Source organism: Rhopalosiphum padi, chromosome 3 (genome assembly GCF_020882245.1).
Source record: "Rhopalosiphum padi isolate XX-2018 chromosome 3, ASM2088224v1, whole genome shotgun sequence".
Lineage (NCBI taxonomy): Eukaryota > Metazoa > Arthropoda > Insecta > Hemiptera > Aphididae > Rhopalosiphum > Rhopalosiphum padi.
This window is the reverse complement of record NC_083599.1, coordinates 528902-554615: the sequence shown is the minus strand read 5'-3', so window position 1 is coordinate 554615 and position 25714 is coordinate 528902. Positions and strand designations below refer to the sequence as shown.

General features: G+C 28.4%; 2 long non-coding RNA genes across 2 annotated transcripts in view; both read left to right on the top strand.

Moving 5' to 3' along the window:
- LOC132927513 (uncharacterized) overlaps positions 1-14644 on the top strand; it is a 29443-nt gene extending 14799 nt beyond the window's left edge. The window contains exons 3-4 of the long non-coding RNA XR_009661754.1: positions 13760-13886; positions 13953-14644. This is a non-coding gene — a long non-coding RNA (uncharacterized LOC132927513). The remainder of the gene's footprint in view (positions 1-13759; positions 13887-13952) is intronic.
- Positions 953-3427, top strand: LOC132926679 (uncharacterized). Its single transcript, XR_009661496.1, has 5 exons — positions 953-2373; positions 2432-2562; positions 2745-2828; positions 2891-3143; positions 3213-3427. It is a non-coding gene; the product is annotated as an uncharacterized LOC132926679 (long non-coding RNA).
- Positions 14645-25714: the final 11070 nt, after the last annotated feature.

The following is a 25714-nucleotide window of genomic DNA, read 5'->3' as shown; positions in this document are numbered from 1 at the left end:
TATTCCATAGTTATTAATAAATTAGTTATTAAATTTGTTGGGTCAAGAAGCGTGAAAATTTAATTCAAGTCTCCTGTAGACAAATCGTTGCAATAGCATTTGAAAAATATAAAAATAAATAGGTACAATTTTTTTTATAAGCATTTTAAGTTTGAATTTTGAAAAAATTTGTCAAATTTTAAATTATTTTGTAGTTAAAAATATATATTATAAATTATAATATATCAAGGCTGACTGTCCGTCTTCGATAAGATTCGTTTTTCATATACAATGATATTATATCATTGAATTCAAATTTAACACAATAATCCAGTAAGTATATATAGTGACTCACTTGTAACCTACTGTAAAGCAGATCGACACCCACTTGCCTACCTTTTTTTACTTATACAGTTATACTACTTATACTAATTAAAATTAATAATAATTTATAAAAAATATCAAGTACTTATGTCTTATTTACCACGACGATAAAATCCACCAAATAATTTTATTTTTAATACTGCATATAATACCTACAACTTAATTTTTATTTTTCATATTGACTTTTGTTCCGTAATCTCGTAAATATGATACAGGTATTATTAAATAAAAAAAAGTGTGGTTTTTCGTTTTTACGGGGCCCCTTAAATGAAAAAGGGCCCACGGCGGGCGCCTACTTCGCCTAATGGGTTATCCGGCACTGACTATATATTATTATGTCTGTCTACGCTACGTATGTGTATGCGGCTGACCGTTGTAATATCTTCATGGGATCCTGGTAGTCGGTGGCGCTTAAATTGACGATCTTCATTTTTTCAGCTAAGGGGTCAAGCGAGATCGAATTAAAATAATAATAATAATAATTTGTCACCGCCGTGGATTATTTAAATGTATTTTAATTTATTTTAAAGCTTGCTGGTGGACTATACTAGTACCAGGGCCGGGCCGATCATTAGCGGCGCTTCTGGCGAAATAAAAATTTGCGCCCCCACAAAATAAAAAAATAAATTTTTTTTATGTAACCTTAAATATTTTTTGGTGTTAATGACACCGGTGTGATTATAATTTTGATATACTTTCTAGTTTTTTATAAAAGATAAAATTATTATAGTCAATTTCGTAAAATTTGGTTTGCGCAACAATACAATGCGAGATGTGAACTCAATAATTTTACTAAATTATAATTTATAATATTTATGCAACAACAAATATATTCAATTTTAAATCACACCATCGTCTTAAGCACATAAATATACTTCGGATTATGAAAAAAAAATTCTGAAATACAATTTTAAGTTATTAATATCATTGTGTAAATCAAACTACTTTTACGCGTAAAACATAGGCGGCTACTCGGTCGTCGGCACTATGACGTCACGCGGCTATCCATCTACTCATTATACTCTCATTATTTTGTTAAATAATCATTTTTTTAACTTCGGATTTTAATCAAAACATTTTTCATTGTGTTAACTACAATAATACACCAATAAACTTAAAATTAAAAAAAAAAATAGTGTTTTGATGTCCTTTTAATCCAAAAGTACGCAAATTTGTGCGAATAAAATAATAATGAAAAAATAATGGGAAAAATGATACAATATTAATGCTAACAATTTTTCATAATCGTTAAATTTTAAATAAATTTATTAGAATATTTACCTAATTACCATGTTCTATTTCAGGCTTCACTGTTTAAGAGCGTAGATTAGGTAGGTATAACTCCGTAATGCGCGTTGTCATTCAATCGAATGTCTATTGTAAAATAACCGAATAATTATTATTGTAATTTGTAATATAATAATACGATTGTGTGTGTGTATATTGTATAGCTTATTTCAATATTTTAATATAATCTTTTAAAATATTATTTTGGTCGATTTAAAACTGATAACCATTTTATATACATAATATATCATAGTTGTTCTATTTTTATAATTGTCGGCCATGGGAAACGTTTACATTATTATAAATAAAATATAATATTCCTTTTACGATAACATTCAATAACAGCCATCGTCGATCGTCGTGTATGAAAATTAATTTCTGTAGTAAATTTGTTGCTTAATTATAAAAATTAAGTGTTAAATATATAGCACAATTAATGAATTAACACAGTATTAATCAACCCGCATCTAATAACAGATATTAATATATTAAAATATTTTGGCTTAAATTTTCAAATTAAAATTTCATGATATCAAATTTTGGGCCCCCATTCCTACTCGATATTTTGCGCCCCTGGCAGACGCCCACCTTGCCAGGCCCTAGGCCCGGCCCTGGATAAATATGATGGTGGCGCTGGAGTCAGCAGCGGCAGGCGGACTATGTACCACAGAGACCTCAGGCGGCGGTGGTGCGCGGCAGCTCAGGATTCATGTCTGCTATTAAGTACTATATCTATATATATTAAGTATTATATCTTATACATACCTGGTTGTGTTAAAAGATGTGCGTCATGTGCTGGCGACTAAATGGACAAACACACACAATTCAGTCTGTTTCGAGACATTGATTGCGCTCTACTCGTCTTCTACATTTACTCAGTTTTTCTCTCTACCTTATTCAGTTTATTTCAAAGTAAATAACATTCATATTCTTACGAGTTTAAATATATTTCTAAATAATTGTCATAAAAAATGAATTTCATATCAATGATTTTCACGTTTTTAACGTGTATCATTAACAAACCTATGGAAATACGGTAAATTTTTTAATTTTATATCAAAAAAAATGTATTTTATTATTTTTTATTTATTTAGCCAAGTTTACGAAAACGAAGAAGATAGTGATGACGAAAACTTCATCCCTGATGTTAATAATTCAGCTGATTATGGCGAAACCATGTAATTATATTAAATTTATCATATAAGAATAAGTTTTAATAAAGAATATTTATTTTTAATAGTGAAGATGAGATAGATGGTATATGGGACATGCTAAATTCTATGGAGGCCGATCTAAATTACTGCTCACAGCTAAATCACAGTGACCGTAATACAAAGGTTACAGAAAAATGGCAAGAAATCATGCGACATTTCCAATTTATGAATTTCGAACAGACAGTAGGTCTCATCCTGTTTCGTGGATCAAATTATATAGAATATGTGGATTGTGATATTAATGGTGACCTCGGGAGGATTTTAAAAGCTGAAAATGTTGTAAGTACTAACGTCTAGCAATAATATTTCTTTTATAATTATTTTTTAAAACAAAATAATTGCATATAGGAGTACTTAACAGCAGCATCTTCAGAGGAAGATGTATTAGACGTATTGATGGGTTACACTCAAGCTGAAGTTTTACTTCAGCTTAAATTGAAAACGAATTTTTAGCCCGGGATGAAGAGGAGATACAAGAGTTTCATAGCAAAATTCAGATGATAACCTCTGTATGGGGATTATCCGATGTGGTTTCAAAAGCTATAATAAGAAATTTGTTTAACTCATGACATAGAATATATTAAATTTTAATTATTTTTAATGTTATTATTTTTAATGTAATTATTTTTTTCAAAATTATAGCAATATAATTAAATTTTTAAATATTTATTATTATTATTATTATTATTATTAGTTTTATTAGAATTATGATCTTATGAGTTCATACTGCGGTGGCGTATACTACGCAGTGTGAATTAAGACCTTTCAATTGATAGTCCAGGTAGGGATGGTTTATCCGATAATGGACAAAATACTAATGTGTTAGCGGATGCCTACACTTTTAGTAATAAACCTTATACATACTACCTATTAAAATTAATTTACATTTGCATATTATTACTTGTTAAAAAATAAAATTTATATTACCTAAAAAAAGGTACCATCCATATTATACGTATTTCATCTGAGGACAATTTAGTTAACATATAAGTTATGATAGTGTTCCAGTACGACAACATATATTGGTAAAACCACGATGTGATATATTTTTGTAAAATGAAACATCTATACCATATAGTCTATAGGTATAGCCAAATATTATATATTTTATAAATTTATTATACTACATAGTTATACAATAGATACAACAAGTGCACATTAAACTTTTCGTATAATATAGTATAAAGAATTTGTAGTCTGGAGTTATTGGGTTCTTATTACTCTCTAAAATGTAATGTGGATGCCACACCGTCATGTAGTTTACCTACCTGTGTACTTGCGTTTTTTTTCATACTGGGCCTAATAATCCGGACAAGACTGTTTTCGACAAAAAGTACTTTCCCTTTCGGGCCGATTCACTTTTCGACCATATTTAAAAAAGGCCGGTACCCTTTTCGTCAAAAAGAAAAATTTATATAATATATGTAAAAAAATAAAATAATTGGTATATATTTTATATATTAAGTTGCATTAAATGTTGTAAAATAAAATATAGACATTTTTTTAAAATATATAAGAATATATATATATATTGACATTACTTTTATATTTCAATATGTCACAATATGTACTATATTTTATAAAAAAAAAAAAAAAAAATAGGTATATAATTAATAATTATATTTATATTGTATACATTATATCTTTATTATTATGGTAGTTACCATCACAATCAAACACGACGATCACCGATCAAATAATTTATGACAAAATATTTTACAAAGGTTTTAATAATTTTCGATATGTATAGCATAAAATATAATATATTAAACTTTTTGTATTGTGTAATTTTTAAAATTACCAATTTTATATCACTATTATATACATTTATACTTCATAATTATTGACAAGATTTGTACATTATTATTTTATTTTTTTATATAATATTATACATATTGTGACATAATATTTTTAACATAAAATTAATGTTAATATATAGATATTCTTGTATTTTAAATGATTTTCAATATTTTATTTTACAAAATTATATGTAACTTATACTTTTAATCATTTTCAAAATAATATAATTATATAATTGTTATAATTTTAAAAAATATATACCAAATATTTTATTTTTTTTTACATATATTATATAAAATCTTGGTTTGGTCGAAAAGGGAATCGGCCTTTTTTAAATTTGGTTAAAAAGTGAATCGGCCGAAAAGGAAAGTGTATGTTTTTGATCGAAAACGGCTATGCCTAATAATCCGTATCTGTGGTCAGGGCCGGCCCGATCATTAGCGGCGCTTCTGGCGAAATAAAAATTTGCGACCCCACAAAATAAAAAAATTAATTTTTTTAATTTTTTTTATGTAACCTTAAATGTTTTTTGGTGTTTATGACACCGGTGTGATTATAATTTTGATATACTTTCTAGTTTTTTATAAAAGATAAAATTATTATAGTCAATTTCGTAAAATTTGGTTGGCGCAACAATACAATGCGAGATGTGAACTCAATAATTTTACTAAATTATAATTTATAATATTTATGCAACAACAAATATATTCAATTTTAAATCACACCATCGTCTTAAGCACATAAATATACTTCGGATTATGAAAAAAAAATTCTGAAATACAATTTTAAATCAAACTACTTTTACGCGTAAAACATAGGCGGCTGCTCGGTCGTCGGCACTATGACGTCACGCGGCTATCCATCTACTCATTATACTCTCATTATTTTGTTAAATAATCATTTTTTTAACTTCGGATTTTAATCAAAACATTTTTCATTGTGTTAACTACAATAATACACCAATAAACTTAAAATTAAAAAAAAAATAGTGTTTTGATGTCCTTTAATCCAAAAGTACGCAAATTTGTGCGAATAAAATAATAATGAAAAAATAATGGGAAAAATGATACAATATTAATGCTAACAATTTTTCATAATCGTTAAATTTTAAATAAATTTATTAGAATATTTACCTAATTACCATGTTCTATTTCAGGCTTCACTGTTTAAGAGCGTAGATTAGGTAGGTATAACTCCGTATTGCGCGTTGTCATTCAATCGAATGTCTATTGTAAAATAACCGAATAATTATTATTGTAATTTGTAATATAATAATTCGATCCTACAGCAAGTGTAGCCGGTGTAGGTGTAGATCGTTATTGTACGGGCCGAAGCGTAAGGTTAATATATCAAGTCTGACTCTCCGTCTTCGATAAGATTCGGTTTTCTTATACAATGATATTATATCATTGAATTCAAATTTAACACAATAATCCAGTAGGTTATATATAGTGAGTCACTTGTAACCTACTGTAAAGCAGATCAACACCCACTTGCCTACCTTTTTTTCTTATACAGTTATACTAATTTAAATTTGAAAAATTTGGTCTTGAATATCAATACGCTTATTTTATAGAACAATTGTCTATAATTGAAAAAAAATTGTTTTAATCGTACGTTTTCTAGATAGTTTGTGACAATATTACGATATAATATTATGTAGTACCATTTGCGTAAAGAATACAAATTATAACATCGAAAAATAAAATAATATTCATTGTCAAAATTATTATTTTCGTATTGGTTAACCCGTGGGCGCTTCGATAAATAGCCAGTTTTGACCTTTGGTGCCGTATGTTTGCGGGGTATGCAAGCGGGGTTGTGGCAGAAGTAATATTTCAGAACGCTGCCGCTGTAGTCGCTTTAGCAGCACATGACGACGGCAAATTCGTAATTTTTTTGCCAAAAACATGCTTTCGTTCTTCCTATAGTTCTCAGGCCTCGTTGATCATAGAAACATGGTTTTGGTATCAAAATAATCACGAGAAGTTGTACTAAATATTCTTGGAACAGATTTTCGATATCTAAATTTGCTGATTTAATATAATTTTTTTAAAAAAAGAAAAATTTTACAAATTTCAAACACATATAGAATTGGAACGAAAAAAAATTTTAAAATTCTGTTCCAAGAATAAAATATAATTAATATAATATTAATAATATTTATAAAATAAAAAAATTAAAACAATATAAATTATATGTATATAATATAGTAGGTACAAAATTTCTGCGTTTTGCTCGACCGTACAAAGTGACCTACCTTGAACCATGTGTGTGTGTACTTAAACCAAGAAAAACTGGTGCCTAGGTAACTCTGATAAAAAAAAAATGGAAACTATAAGGTTTTTGATATAAATAAAATTGCTGTATACTACCTATTTTAAGGATTAAATAATAAATAATAAATAAATAAATTACGGTTCTTTTGGCCTAACTCGTAAAAATGTTTAATAAGACTAACTAAAATTGCCGGTTCGATACAACCGATAATAAATGATAATAATTGAAATACATAAGAAATAAAACAACAATAAATAATAATAAATGTATAAATAAATACTCACAATATAGTCGGCGCACGTCTGGCTAGCTGCTACCTATCCTTTAATTATACACAATTTCCACACATACAATACACGGAATAAATACAGCGATTAGCGTCTTAAGAGGGTGTCACACTCGTATAATAATATAATATGTTGTCTTCGTCTTACAATTACGTAACATAGCAAATTTATGCTCAGCAGATCTACAGTTTAAAAATTAGAGTGAATCGACCTATTATGAAACTTAATGGTAAGAAAGTTATCTGTGTTTGTGTTGGTTTTTTACGAGTTCAATTTTTTAGCAATTTATTTGTATATATTACTATATAACATAGCGTAAATTAAAAATGCTCATAACTCACTTAAAAACTTAATAATCATAAAAAACCAACACACTGACACAGATAATGTTCTTACCGTCAAGTTTTATAATAGATCGATTCACTTTAATTTTTAAACTTACGAAGCTAAACGTGATCTGCTGAGCACAAATTTGCCATGTTACGTACTTGTGCGACGGAGACAATACATGCAGGTGTTGCTGCCTCTCGAGGACGTCACACCCGCAAGTGTCGTCTCCGTCTTACACACGTACGACATAGGCAAAATGCGTTTACGCAGTCTGAGTTTAACGCTCAATTTTGGTTCTAGAGCAAGGGTCCGGGCCGCGCGTCTATTGTATACGGCCCGCTTTAAATTCTACGACAACGAAGTTTAATTGAATATTAAAAATTTTTGTCTGTCCCGCTAACTCTTATTAATTTATGAATGTGACCTGGGAGTCTAAAAAGGTTACCAACCACTGTTCTAGAGTAATATACCTATGATGAAATTAAAAAATGACAATATTTTGGAGGACAAGACGTTGAGGTTTTTAAGAAAATTAAAATGTTAAAAAGTTAAAAGTTATTTAAACATTTCGAAATTTTTACTAATTCTAAACGGTTATAATGAACGTTATATTAAAAATAATGGAAAAACTCATCGTCTTGCTCTCTGAAATATTGTCATATTTTAATTTTATAATAAGTATTACTCTAGAATCAAAATTAAGCGAGTTATACTCAGACTGCGTAAAAGGATTTTACATATATCGTACGTGTGTACGACTGAGACAACACGTGTGGATGCGACGTTCTCTTAACAAACAATTTAGACTTAGTTGCGCCTATGTAAACAAATAATATGGCAATATATTATATGACTCGATTGGATATAAATGATATAATATAATATAAAAAATAATATAGACAATATAGAACGATTAGCGCATTATTCAAAAAATGATATTTAAATAATAATAATATAATATTGGCAATATGAAATCATGGACGACACTACGACAGTACGACACCGATTCGACTTAAAACAGACGACGGATGACGAAAAACGGTGAGAATTTTCGGACTAGTTTACTTAAATGTTTATTATACCTTATACGATAGTTATATTCACAAATACGCATCGGAAGGCGGTCGTGTTATTTCGCGCACCCGACGGACGACATGCAACACGTTGTTTTATCTCAATATTCTTCACCCGTGTGTAGTTTTTGCTTTCTCAAAATGATATTCTTAAATCAACATATAATACATATTGTTGTGTTTTAAAGAGGAAAAAAATGTATTTTATAATTTATATAATTGAGCGAGTTGGTGACCGGTGTTTTACGCCTTAGGACAATTCATATTATCTACACGCCGATAAAATACAAAAATATAGGTCAGGTTGCAGGTAGCTGGAAATACTCGGGCCGCGCGCCGTGCCATACCGTATTCCCGTTATCGGCTGACTATTATTGTTGAATCGCGGAAAAAAACGTCAAAATTGTATTTTTTATCTAAAAATCACAATCATGGTTTTCAATATGGTTTTCATGCAAATAATGTATGCACATAAACAATTTTCGTATTCGAACAATTTCCGCGCAAACATAACAATCTCTAAGTCCGTGTACATTGTTCCGTGACATTTCAAAGAACGTTCTTTTGTACATCTCCATGTTATACGTTTACGTCCGTGATGTTTTATTATATATGTATATCCTCTCCAACAAATTTTGTTCCCATTTTTGTTGAACTTAATAACATCCATGTTTTACAAAAAATTATGGTTATATATCACGTATTCACGTCGAAATGTAACTGACACAAAATCTATGGATATTTCAGTATTCAGTTTATATCGATAATCCTACCACTGTTATCCAAAGTGATACATTTCAAACCCAATATTATACCCAATAGATAGGTACTCAATAGGATTTTACGTATATTTTTGTGTATACCTAATATATATATATATATATATCCTATCTACGACAGTTATTTGGTATGGATTCGATAAGACGCCCGGCCTGTAATTGTTGTTACCTATAGTATAATAATAGTACTATATACTATATTACTTATTAGTTATTATAACTTATAACTTTGTCGTTTTTTTCGTGTTGTTTTTTACCGATACCACTATTGTTATTATTATATGAAAATAGATATACAAATTACATATTATAATTTATTTCACCGGTTTCGACCATTTAAAATCAAAATTTTGAAAATCGGGCCACATGGTGACACTCAGGAAGGTATTTGAAACAACTCTGTGAAAAAAATTGGAAAAAACTTTAGTAGCGTCGTCACAAAATGGGAATAAAATGGCCTGTTCATTTATATATATATAAATATATATATAGAAGGATAATAATTCACAATGTCAAAACAATAATTAAACAAAAATAAATATACAATATACATTAAACCGTGGGTACGCCCGAGTGCATGTCGAACGGTGGCGACATCAGTTATCACGTATTATTAATAATTATTTATTATTATTATTATTACTATTTATTTCATATGTCGCCGCCTGTAATAATAATCGAATATTTCAAACACCTAAGTTTAATCACGAATATAAATATCAGAAAATGCTAAAAAAACACGCAAAAATAATATTCTGTGTTTGAAACGAACATCATTGTTTCCACCTCGACCCAAACTCATTATAGTCAAAAACGATAAAAACTAATACAATTATAATTTATATTCATAAATACATAGAATACTTGCTAACAGTCATAAACACAAAAAAAATATATAGAATACCCATTGATCATTTTCAGTCGGTTATTATACAGATATTATGTCACCCGTCGTTTATTATATTCCGCGTCACGAAAAGTGGCGGCTGACCGCCGTGATTCAAACGGGTTATTTATTGTAGTGGTTATCAGACAACAATATTGTTCGTTCTTCACCGCCGCCGTTCTAGATCGCAACATTAGAATGAGAACCATGGTGCGTGAAGTTCGGGGGGTACGGCGGCGGCCAGCCACTACTATTCATGATGTGAACCACGATGTAGAGAAGGGAGTTTACCAATTGCGCTTAAAATTACCTTTTCATATACCAATTGCGCTCGAAACATTTTAGGGTCGATATACCAATTGCGCTCTAAAATGTTAGGGTCGATAGACCAATTATTGCGCTCAATACATTTTACATTACCTAAGGAAAACTTAATAACTGATTTTTTTGCGAGTTAAAGGAAAAGTCTTCCAAGTCGGTGAACTGTATAGGCTTTATACAGTTAAGTTAATGAAAATTAAAATAAAATAATATTAATAATAATAAGAGACTAGGTGGTTAAACCTAATTAAGATATAATAATAATAATACGATTTTGAGTTTAAGGTAATCATGATGTTTGTATTTTGCACGTTTTAAGAATAATAATAATTTTTTAAATAATAATTTGAGCATGGCAATTAGAATTATATAATTTGAATACAAACGCAATTGATATATTGACCGTAAAATATAAGAGGCGCAATAATTGGTACACTGACCCTAAAATATATGCAGCGCAATTGGTATATTGACCCTAGTATAAAAATTTTATTTTAGGCGCAATTGGTACATGCCCGTAGAGAAGAGAAGGTGATAACACTTCATGAAAAAAGCGGCACGATTTTTGACGGCACAAATTTAGTTAACATAAATACCGCCATATTACTCGAAGGCCGGTCACATTTACTATTTTAGTGCATTGAATATAGACTTTATAATAAAATATGAAATTTAATAATAATTAATAATATTTAATATTAGTGTTTAAATTTCATAATTTATATGAAATATGATTATATCATATTAGCAAGTTGAAATAAAGAAAAATGTTATATATAGGCACCAATTCAATAAAATAAATATATAGACTTCCAAACTCCAGTCATAACAAACCACGGTATATTATAATATACCATGTAACAAACAGTATTTAAAATAAAAATCATCTCCCAATATTGTTCCAAATTTATTAGATTTATTGTAAGAACTATAACTGTCCATTTAAACGTTTGTTATTGACTATTGAGTTATTGAACAATAATTTATATTTTTTTCAAAAGTTTAATAAGTAAATTTACTTATTAAAAATGCCAAATAAATGTTTTGTATCAGGCTGTAAAGTGGAAGTGAAGGAAAAATTATAACATTGTTTCAAGCTCCAAAGGTACAAAGATCACAATAGGCACAAAAAAATTATATGATTATTTTTAAATTTAAAGTAGATAATTACTAAATAGTTCCACAATAATATATTATTATATGGTAGTGTGGTACTATTAATTTATATTATAATAAATTATTTGTGCATACAATCATCATACAATCATTTTAAGTAATTTTTAAGATACTAATATTAATACTTTAAATATTATAATTTAAGATAAAAATTATTAATAATATTATATTATAGTATTAGTTATATAATACTTTTATAACTTTTAGCTTAATTTAAGATAAACACTTAATTGATTGGTATAAATCTAGTTTAGCACCCCCTCGAAATTTCGATATTTTTCTTTTGAAACCTATGTATTTTAATGTTTTAAAAATGATGGCGCAAAAAGTTTTTTTCGGTTGTCAACACGATTTTCGATGTTTTGCGCACGCATAGTGGTGATTTAATATGATACCGGTTAAATAATAATATAATACGTAATAATACCTGTCGTAGCACTCGTACTTACACATATCTGTCAAACCGGTGATTTAATAAAAAATATATTCTACTGGGAATTTATTTGAAGTTTCAATTTTTATAAACAATAAAAATATAAAATAGTATAAAATAATTTGCAATCATAATATTTTTTTTATTTTTAGTAATTAAACATTTGTATATAACAATTTAACGTATAATCACTGCACATTCTATACGACATAACTTACCCTGTGATCTACTTGAGGTGGTGTTGCATAGCAAGTCGAGTGATATTTTCGATTTGCGGATCGGAGCGACGGCGCCGAGGAGCGCAGCGACGAGTGCCGCTAACAAGGCAAAACTGCCCATATTATACAACATAACTTACCCTGTGATCTACTTGATGTTGTTTGAGGGATATTTTTTTTTGTTTTTTTTTTTTACACTTAAAACCATATAATACGGATATAAACGAAACCATACAGTTCATATTTTATCTTATCTTATAATTTTTATTTGTCTGAATACTGTGTGTTTATGGGTTATAATATAAACTGAAAACTTAAATTAGCTAAATTAGCCATTTACTTTGGCGCCATCATTTTTAAAACGTTGATTTACCTAGGATTCAAAAAAAGGTGAAAAATTCGTGTGGCCACTAAACTAGATTAAACTATTGTATAATTTCAAAACTAATAATTTCCGACAATTTATTTTTACACCATCGTTATAAACTCGTTGAAGTAAAAAGGTTTCCCCAAAAAAATAATTTAAAAATTCGTTATATAAAAGCGGTAAAAACGTAAAATACGTAGTGTCACGCGTATGAGTAAAACATCGAAAATCGTGAACTTAACGTGGCTATAACTTTAAAACTAATGATTTCCGAAAAAAATTTTTTGCACCATAATTTTTATATCGTTAAAATACATAGGTTTCCAAAAAAAAAAACCAAAATTTCGAGGGGATGCTAAACTAGATTTGTTCCATTAATTATATTTAAACTTTTGTAAAAATGTATAATATACTAATTTTTCTTTATTATAATATTCATATAACATATTTAAGTTTAAGTTTTATGTTTTTAATTTACTTAATTTAATTTCACTTTGAGTACAAATGTACAATAAAGGAAATTCAACTAGACAAAAAAAACAAAAAACAAAAAAAATTATCAGAACAGTCCGTTGTAACTACTTATTTAATATAATATGATAACTTCTTACCTTTATGTATATTATTATTTATATTATACATTATAGTAATATTGTAATATGATTGCATAATATTTACAACATAGATGGGCGGAGGGTGGATGCGCGATTCGCTTCAAAAATCGGAATATTGCTGACATGCCTATGTATTTTGTCATGTACTTTAGTACGTTTTTAACATAATAACATTACACCGTTGAACACGTACATTTGTGTCGATCCACCCGCCTTTAAAAAATATTTTGTGATTTTTATCTTTTAATTTTACTGAAAGTCACCAACTAAGGTTTCGAGTTTATTGTTATTATTTTATTTTTTTGACAATTTTTTATTTTTAAAATGATAGCATTAGCTGTGCGATTTTCAATGGTCGGTTTTTTATTACCACCATCATGGAAAGTAAGAAGAGTCGTGGAACTAACTCTGAATACGCCGACTACGAACGATCTAATGGATATGTATGGTGCACACAAGTAAGTCTGTTTTATTTAAATTTAAATTTTTACAATTTTGTTTTAATTTAATATTTTATTTTTAAGTCTTATGCAAACTGTGGCAGCTGCGACTCGGGAAAATCGTTATTACGATGAAACTTCATCGGAGTCCGACACAGATGATGGTGAAATAGAACAAGAAGATAATCAACCACCAGATTTTGGTACAGCAGATCCAGGTTTTGTGTTTAATTTATTTAGTAGATTTACGTGGGAAAATACGGATTGTTATACCGATCATATATCATTCAGTGGTGATATAATGAAGTATATTGACAGATGCAGTGGCGTATTTTCAAATTTTTCTGGGAGGGGGGGTCCTCAGTTTATACATAATTAATCTATGATAAACTATAATATATGAATAATAGTTAATATACTATAAACTATGATATCTTGTAATAGTAACATCCTTATGCAGTTTTTGGTGGAAGTTGAACAAAATATATGATTGTATTATTATAAATGTATAATTTCTATACTTATTACTTAAAACCATGCTGAAGGAACATATGTTGCGTAACGAATTTTAAACTATATTTTATATAATATTTTGTTAACGGGAAAAAAATATGTCCGCGTGTGCCTAAATAAATCGGGTTCTGCAAATATGTAAGAATTTTAGTTTTTTTTTTGGAGAGGGTTTGGGGGAGCAGTACCCCGGACCCCCCTCCTGTAAATACGCCGCTGAACAATTATTTGATTTTTTACCTGTATAACTGTATCTTCCTACGTAAATCTTATTTATCACTTATTTTTTTATGTATACATTTTTTTAATTTTTTTTTATTTAAATGTAACATTTGTGTTCTGATTTTATAAATATAAGTTGTTATAGGTCTAATAAAATATGAAATTTGGTTTTTAAATTCTTGGGTATTTTTATTAATATTTTCAAAATATACAGAATGCATGAAATACATGAAATATATTATATAGAATGCAATGAATGCATGATACATCTGCGAACACAAAAGTGTATAGAAAACCTATTGACCATTGTCGGTCAAACAATTGCAGGCAGGTCAACCGTCTATTAATATTAAAAACCTAATATTTACACATACTTTGACTGCCAAGAGAAAGTATTTCTATACATGAGTTACAATTTAAAGTGTTTAACTCTTAACAATATTGGTTTTATAATAAATGGATAATAATAAAATGTATAGAAACCTGACGACAATTTTCGACGCACCGATCGACAATTCAACGTATCAACCATCGAACTGTTAATATTATCACACCAAAAACACTTCATTAAACTCTGCGAAAAAAAAAGTTAAGTTAAAAAAAAAATTTATTTAGTAATGATTAAATCTATAAAAGACGTAATATAATGTGGAAACTAAGTAAAATGCTATTTTATACTATTAAAAATACCTATGACGACAATTATATATTATAAAAATAATTCATGTATAAAGTTATATTTTTATTAGAATATAAAAAAATAAAAGTTAGTATAGTAAAAATAATATTACAATAATTTTCTGCGCTTTTTCATTAATGCAAATTTACTTATTATGTTATTAAAATTGGTTGTTTGTGCTATGTTGCTTTCTATACTCAATGTTGCTAAAATACGATAGCCAGTCTTCAGTCATAGTTGAGCAAAGGTATAATATTTTTAGAAGTTTTAGTCGGCTAAAATACGTACGCCACCAAACACATTACATTAATTGATTATAAATGTAAATTGATATTTTATTATTATTATATTATTATAAAACAAATAATATACAAAGTGGTATTGAAATATTAACATATTATTAAGTATTATTTTAGATACTATAGTAAAATTTTCTTATATAAGTGAAACTATGATAGTATGATCGTTAAAGGATTTTTATACATAGGTAACTATTACAATTTAAAGCTTAAGCCTCCGCTCAGTATTAACAAATGTATTTAAAATGTCTTCTTTGTTAAGAACGTTCTGACAAATCTCTTTCAATTGCTATGATAGATAATTGAAAATCGATTTGGTAACATGGTTGACCTTATATGTAAATGTTTATTCGACGCATTGCTAAGAATGTTGTAATGATATACCTATATAATATATATCGCCTGGTATGGTTGGCATAGGCAACCCAATGTTCGCTGCGTGAAATTGACGGGGTAGGCAACCCAAGATACGACGACGATGACTACGATAGGAGACCAAAATATACTTAAAATTACGGGACTAAGGAAGTTGAGTTTATGCACGGGAATAAAGGAGATGAGTTTAGTTAAAAGGGGGAAATGTCTCGGTGGTCGGAATCGGTTTGGTGCAATGACTACCGAGCTCACACAAATCGGGTGAATACTTAAATCTATACTTAAAATTAATATTTGATGATGATGGTAACGTTGACAAATAACGGACGACGGCAGACAGCCTTGAAGACCTTGTCGGCCTCTCACACATCACGGCGAGTGCTGGCGGTCTTACGCTGCAGTGACTGCTCAATCCCGATCTCGGTCGATTGAGGAGCACCGTCCAACGTTGTCTCAATGACGAGTTGGTGTATACAAGTATACATGACACACACACACACACAAAAATAAAATAAAACTCACGTAAGTGCTGTTATTGCTGGTATTTTATTGAATTATATGTATCAACACAGCAACGTTTTTCGTTGCAATGACTCGCTGGTACACAGTTGTCGCAATGGCAGAACAGATAATGATACTTTAATTTTCTTGCCGCCGTGACAAGAGAACGAAAGAAGAGTTGACTATTTTTTTACAGTGGTATGTAGTACGTGTATATATATGCACAGACTTAAAAACTAACGACAATAATAAAAAAGGGCGTTTGCCGCGTAATCACAGTGAAAACATATTCAAAAACAGATGACAATAATACAAAACAATAAGACGATAACGATAGCAATAAATCAATTTACATAAATACAGGTGATTATAATTAAAGTACCTAACGAGTAACGATTTATAAAGAGGAAGAGGGATGTGGCGACACCGATTGTCACCACTTTACTGGTCGACCTGTCCGACCGACGTTACCATTTTCGATACGTGAATTTTACCTTTTATATTATATTCGTCTTCAATATTTAAATTGCTACGGCCCTGATTCCGCGTATACTATTCTGTGAGTCGCCTACACATTATTCGTTATCGACAGACTACAATAATATACTCTTATAATTAATATACAATAGACTTATACTATATACGTATAGCTAATGTGTATATAACATTTTAAATAATGAGTTATTCATGATAAAAGAATCACACTGTATACATACGTACTACGTACATTTATCGAAGTTTTAAAACTAATTCGAACAGGTCTGTAATTTTATTACATAGTTCTAATAAGACTAAACCACATACATGATTATGAATTAGAAACAAGATAATTTTCAATGAAAGGTACTCAAATAAAAAAGCTGAATTAAAAAAAATATGTCAAATTGTGAGTAGGTACCTACAAATATTGACTAAAAAATATAAACCTATGCAATTATTGCAATGTTATAAATAAATATTTTTACCATTAAATTACCATGTATTATATTTTGTTTTATTAACTAATTAGTAATTACTAATTACAGATATACTGTTATACTAATCACTTATTTTGTATTAATTATTATTATAACATTACCAAATATTTTTTTTATTGTATTTAATATAATTGCGTATAACTATTAGGTTAGGTTAATTTATAACTGTTATTACTTATTTATATACATGTATATAATAATTATTATAATAGCTAATAAAAATAAAATAAAATAGCCAATGTATAAATCTTTTATTTGTGTATGTTTGCGAGGTATGGGGGGATAAATAATTTTTACAAAATATCAAAGACAATATACCTAAGACTGATATTTTTATTGAGAAGCAATTCATTATTTAAAAAAATTTTAAATTAAATAATTCTAGTTAACCATTACTGTATATGGATAATAGACATTATTATGTGACTGTAAAAATACGAATTTGCCGTCGTCATGTGCTGCTAAAGCGATTACAGCGGCAGCGTTCTGAAATATTACTTCTACCACAACACCGCTTGCATACCCCGCAAACATACCGCACCAAAGGTCAAAACTGGCTATTTATCGTAGCGCACACGGGTTAACCAATACGAAAATAATAATTTTGACAATGAATATTATTTTATTTTTCGATGTTATAATTTGTATTCTTTACGCAAATGGTACTACATAATATTATGTCGTAATATTGTCACAAATCATCTAGAAAACGTACGATTTAAACAATTTTTTTTCAACTATACACAATTGTTCTATAAAATAAGCGTATTGATATTCAAGACGAAATTTTTTAAATTTAAATTAGTATAACTATAAGAAAAAAAGGTAGGCAAGTGGGTGTCGATCTGCTTTACAATAGGTTAAAAGTGAGTCACTATATACCTACTGGATTATTGTGTTAAATTTGAATTCAATGATATAATATCATTGTATAAGAAAACCGAATCTTATCGAAGACGGAGAGTCAGACTTGATATATTAACCTTACGCTTCGGCCCGTACAATAACGATCTACACCTACACCGGCTACACTTGCTGTTGGATCGGTGTGTACTGATGTAACACTTTCGTAAAACATACCGTTTGTACTAATACTTAATATATATAGATATAGTACTTAATAGCAGACATGAATCCTGAGCTGCCGCGCACCACCGCCGCCTGAGGTCCCTGGTACATAGTCCGCCTGCCGCTGCTGACTCCAGCGCCCACCATCATATTTATCCAGGGCCGGGCCTAGGGCCTGGCAAGGTGGGCGTCTGCCAGGGGCGCAAAATATCGAGTAGGAATGGGGGCGCAAAATTTGATATCGTAAAATTTGAACTTGAAAATCTAAGCCAAAATATTTTAATATATTAATATCTGTTATTAGATGCGAGTTGATTAATACTGTGTTAATTCATTAATTGTGCTATATATTTAACACTTAATTTTTATAATTAAGCAACAAATTTACTACAGAAATTAATTTTCATACACGACGATCGACGATGGCTGTTATTGAATGGTATCGTAAAAGGAATATTATATTTTATTTATAATAATGTAAAAAATATTAATGCGTTTCCCATGGCCGACAATTATAAAAATAGAACAACTATGATATATTATGTATATAAAATGGTTATCAGTTTTAAATCGACCAAAATAATATTTTCAAAGATTATATTAAAATATTGAAATAAGCTATACAATATACACACACACAATCGTATTATTATATTACAAATTACAATAATAATTATTCGGTTATTTTACAATAGACATTCGATTGAATGACAACACGCATTACGGAGTTATACCTACCTAATCTACGCTCTTGAACAGTGAAGCCTGAAATAGAACAAGGTAATTAGGTAAATATTCTAATAGAATTTATTTAAAATTTAACGATTATGAAAAATTGTTAGCATTAATATTGTATCATTTTTTCATTATTATTTTATTCGCACAAATTTGCGTACTTTTGGATTAAAGGACATCAAAACACTATTTTTTTTTTAATTTTAAGTTTATTGGTGTATTATTGTAGTTAACACAATGAAAAATGTTTTGATTAAAATCCGAAGTTAAAAAAATGATTATTTAACAAAATAATGAGAGTATAATGAGTAGATGGATAGCCGCGTGACGTCATAGTGCCGACGACCGAGCAGCCGCCTATGTTTTACGCGTAAAAGTAGTTTGATTTAAAATTGTATTTCAGAATTTTTTTTTCATAATCCGAAGTATATTTATGTGCTTAAGACGATGGTGTGATTTAAAATTGAATATATTTGTTGTTGCATAAATATTATAAATTATAATTTAGTAAAATTATTGAGTTCACATCTCGCATTGTATTGTTGCGCCAACCAAATTTTACGAAATTGACTATAATAATTTTATCTTTTATAAAAAACTAGAAAGTATATCAAAATTATAATCACACCGGTGTCATAAACACCAAAAAACATTTAAGGTTACATAAAAAAAATTAAAAAAATTAATTTTTTTATTTTGTGGGGTCGCAAATTTTTATTTCGCCAGAAGCGCCGCTAATGATCGGGCCGGCCCTGACCACAGATACGGATTATTAGGCATAGCCGTTTTCGATCAAAAACATACACTTTCCTTTTCGGCCGATTCACTTTTTAACCAAATTTAAAAAAGGCCGATTCCCTTTTCGACCAAACCAAGATTTTATATAATATATGTAAAAAAAAATAAAATATTTGGTATATATTTTTTAAAATTATAACAATTATATAATTATATTATTTTGAAAATGATTAAAAGTATAAGTTACATATAATTTTGTAAAATAAAATATTGAAAATCATTTAAAATACAAGAATATCTATATATTAACATTAATTTTATGTTAAAAATATTATGTCACAATATGTATAATATTATATAAAAAAATAAAATAATAATGTACAAATCTTGTCAATAATTATGAAGTATAAATGTATATAATAGTGATATAAAATTGGTAATTTTAAAAATTACACAATACAAAAAGTTTAATATATTATATTTTATGCTATACATATCGAAAATTATTAAAACCTTTGTAAAATATTTTGTCATAAATTATTTGATCGGTGATCGTCGTGTTTGATTGTGATGGTAACTACCATAATAATAAAGATATAATGTATACAATATAAATATAATTATTAATTATATACCTATTTTTTTTTTTTTTTTTTATAAAATATAGTACATATTGTGACATATTGAAATATAAAAGTAATGTCAATATATATATATATTCTTATATATTTTAAAAAAATGTCTATATTTTATTTTACAACATTTAATGCAACTTAATATATAAAATATATACCAATTATTTTATTTTTTTACATATATTATATAAATTTTTCTTTTTGACGAAAAGGGTACCGGCCTTTTTTAAATATGGTCGAAAAGTGAATCGGCCCGAAAGGGAAAGTACTTTTTGTCGAAAACAGTCTTGTCCGGATTATTAGGCCCAGTATGAAAAAAAACGCAAGTACACAGGTAGGTAAACTACATGACGGTGTGGCATCCACATTACATTTTAGAGAGTAATAAGAACCCAATAACTCCAGACTACAAATTCTTTATACTATATTATACGAAAAGTTTAATGTGCACTTGTTGTATCTATTGTATAACTATGTAGTATAATAAATTTATAAAATATATAATATTTGGCTATACCTATAGACTATATGGTATAGATGTTTCATTTTACAAAAATATATCACATCGTGGTTTTACCAATATATGTTGTCGTACTGGAACACTATCATAACTTATATGTTAACTAAATTGTCCTCAGATGAAATACGTATAATATGGATGGTACCTTTTTTTAGGTAATATAAATTTTATTTTTTAACAAGTAATAATATGCAAATGTAAATTAATTTTAATAGGTAGTATGTATAAGGTTTATTACTAAAAGTGTAGGCATCCGCTAACACATTAGTATTTTGTCCATTATCGGATAAACCATCCCTACCTGGACTATCAATTGAAAGGTCTTAATTCACACTGCGTAGTATACGCCACCGCAGTATGAACTCATAAGATCATAATTCTAATAAAACTAATAATAATAATAATAATAATAATAAATATTTAAAAATTTAATTATATTGCTATAATTTTGAAAAAAATAATTACATTAAAAATAATAACATTAAAAATAATTAAAATTTAATATATTCTATGTCATGAGTTAAACAAATTTCTTATTATAGCTTTTGAAACCACATCGGATAATCCCCATACAGAGGTTATCATCTGAATTTTGCTATGAAACTCTTGTATCTCCTCTTCATCCCGGGCTAAAAATTCGTTTTCAATTTAAGCTGAAGTAAAACTTCAGCTTGAGTGTAACCCATCAATACGTCTAATACATCTTCCTCTGAAGATGCTGCTGTTAAGTACTCCTATATGCAATTATTTTGTTTTAAAAAATAATTATAAAAGAAATATTATTGCTAGACGTTAGTACTTACAACATGACTGAGTAGCCGCCTATGTTTTACGCGTAAAAGTAGTTTGATTTACACAATGATATTAATAACTTAAAATTGTATTTCAGAATTTTTTTCATAATCCGAAGTATATTTATGTGCTTAAGACGATGGTGTGATTTAAAATTGAATATATTTGTTGTTGCATAAATATTATAAATTATAATTTAGTAAAATTATTGAGTTCACATCTCGCATTGTATTGTTGCGCCAACCAAATTTTACGAAATTGACAAAATTTTGTTTTCTTCTAGTAATACTACAACTTTATTATCATAATTTGCCGCGCAACTATCGTAACTTGTTTTGTTTATCTAATGATGACTGCATAATATTACGAAAGTAAAAGTATTAAAATTAATATGATTCAGAAGTATCTTTTTTATTTTTGTAAATTGATTATTGTTGTAGTTACTGGCTTACTGCATTTTCTATTAGCAGTGTCTTATGATATTGATAATACTGCGTTTTATACATTGCATTCATATATGATATAATGTGAGTAATGCTAAATAGAAATGCAGCAACTGTAATATTATGTGAAAATTGTTAAAAATAATTTATTAATCACAAAAAGTGTACTTAAAGTTTTCAATTAATTAAAACAATTACAAAAACACAAAAATTCAATTTTTGGAGTTATTGCTTTTCGCAGTAGCAGGGCAGTATAGGGTGGGGCTGGAAGACAAGTCAATCCAGACGAGTACCGGCCGTCTCGCTCTCTTGCGCGAACCGTTTTACCTATAACAGCGATAACGTATCATAGTCGTAAGACCGCGTAAAGCATAATTATTGTGTATTTCTTCTTTATGTCGTCAATACCTAACATAGTGTCATTTGACTACTAGCTATTGAAAATAGCCGAAGTGCCGCTATTTATCATCACTTTTATTAGGGCAAGCCAAATGGAAAATATAAAAAAAAATTCTATTGACAACTTTTTATAGCAATTTTGTTTAATATACTTATAATTTATATATAATGAATATTTCTTTACAATTTAAATATTTAATAATAAATAAACATTTTAATAATTAATGCATTTATTAAAGATATACACAAATTATTATTTGTTAATTTATTTTAGTATATTTATTTTTTACTATTAAAATTATTATTATTAAAATGTCCATGGCTATATAATGTAAAAAAAAATACATATTATTATTCTGAATTGTTTTCATTTAAATTTTGATCATTTACACGATTGTCCTGTATGACGTGTTGAATATAAAATAAAAATGACGAAAATATTAAATTTTTCAATGAAATTATATGAACCGAAAAGTGATAATAAAGAGCAAAAAAAATTGCAAATTTATTTAAAAATTTAATAAAAGATTATTCCTTTTAACTTTTTCTTATACAAACTTAGAGAACTCAAAAATCAATGCACAATTTTTGATAGACATATCAAGTAATTTTATTCATGTCAGTAAACTGGATAAAAACATGAAAAAGAATTACGAATTGCCTATGAGTTCATTTTTTAAAATTTTTTTTTCTAAAAATATTGACACAAATATTAGTATGCTTGTTGAGGCCCAATAATAGCCTGCAAATAATATAGCCGCCGCCTCTGCCAACCGATCGACACACACACAAGCGCTCAACATATTTGTTTATTTATATTATTGTTTTTGTCTAATTATTATTGTCGTCTGTGAATTATATAATATTATATTATGCAGATTGCGTATCCCACGCCTTATCTACGCCACCGATTTGCCGGTGCAAAATTTAGCACGGCCGCCCCAATATTATTCGTCAGTTCCGTCTGTATTGTTAACGCAGAGTTGTCACTTGCGAGCGCAAATCGCTGTTTTTTCTTAATATATCGTGTGTACGCAAATCGTCACCTTTATTATACATTTATATACCCCTATTTTGTGTGCGCAATCGCCACTACTAAAAAATATATTGCGAGTGCGCGCGAATTTAAGTGTCTTAAATATATATATTTTAATTTATTGTAAACACAAATCGCCATTTATTATACATATTATTGCGTGTGCGTAAATCGCAGAAATCGCTACTTGAATATAATATCGTGTACGCGCGCGAATCACCGTATTTATTTTATATTATTATATCATTTAGGATAGGTAGCAGCTGGCCAGCCGCGGAGCACCGTCTTTATTGTGTTATTTTGAAAGTTAAAAGGAGTTTTATATTTTATCACTTTAATGTTAATATTATAATATACTAGTAGGTATACAATACAAAAATCTTATTATTTTATTAATTTATAACATTATACATTTTATTTTGATATATTATATTATTGTTAATTTATAAAAACTATTAATTTTAGTTTGTTATTGATTATAATAATATGCTTATCTTAAAGTAATAAGTATTCTCTCTTCTATAGAAATTGGTACTTTAAAGTTAGTTGTTATATGATAACATTCATGTTCAATTGCCTCTTTTATATAGTCAAAAGTACTTGTAGTCATTCGTGTATAAGAACGGAATAAATTATCATTAGCACGTAACTGTGTATACAAATGATGAAACTCGCCAAATTCAAACTTATCTTTTTATATTTGATGTACCGCATTACGTTAGCGTTTTTTATACAAAGAAAAAAGTTTAACAGCCAAACTTCGGATAATGATATTTTACGTTGTTCGGTGGTTAACGACATCTTTTCGACTATACTGTAATTTTATAAGTTCACAACCTTTTTCACGTATGAATTCATCGACGTCAATTTTGCCAACAATACGTTGCGTTGCGTTGCGGTCGAACATATAGCCGCAACGTACGGATTCAGTTAGGACGCGCGCCCGGTTACCTTTAATACTTCGTAATTCGGCACGGACCGACCGACCTGTGTTACAAGGTTCCTTAGTAATCATAACATGATTTATTATTACTGGAATTAAAACTAAAATTTGGTCGTTTATCGCTTATAAATTTTTTTTATTATGTTATGTTTCAAAAAATATCCATTTTAGAAACGCAAATTATGTTTATAATTTATTATATATATTTTATATTTTTTTATTACAAAATTAAATTGAATTATTTAATAAAATTCAACTATAATTTAAACAATGGAATTTTCAAAATGTTAATATTATTTATAGGTAATTTAAATAATCGTGTATTATTATTAACTTAGGTAGTACAATATATTGTTGGGAGTATGTTATTTTTATATTAATACTCGTAATATAAAAATACCAAAATGGTATGATAAACTTATATTTTTCCAAAATTAAACCGCATAAATAGGTATAATATATTATTAGTTCATATGATACCATTATAGAAATTATTTTATATTTACTTAATTTAATTAAGGTAATTGCACACTAGGCGATTCGAACGCTCGCCTCCGCGCGTTTCAAACGTCGCGATTTTAAAACGCGAATGCGCTTTGCTTACACATTAGGCGCGTTTCACGCGTTTCTCAAAGATAAAAAGTGCGCCAAAACTCGAAAATCAAGAGCGCGCCAATACTTTGTATTTCGTGATGTAGGTACTAGTCTTGATCTTACTGTTCATAGTTCATCGTGCATGATGTACAACATATTTTCCGTATTTTTTATTTTTTAAACATAGAATATATTAAATGATATATTGAAGCTCTCTACACCCAAAAGTACGTAACGGTGTGATTGTGTGAATAACGGTTCGTGTCGTTCGTGATAAAATGAATAACTTTATGTAACGTCGAAAAGAATTGTAACATTGAAAAACCGTGCTAATTTGTGGTTATCTCCACAAGGCAAACCGCTCAACATAATATAGTCGT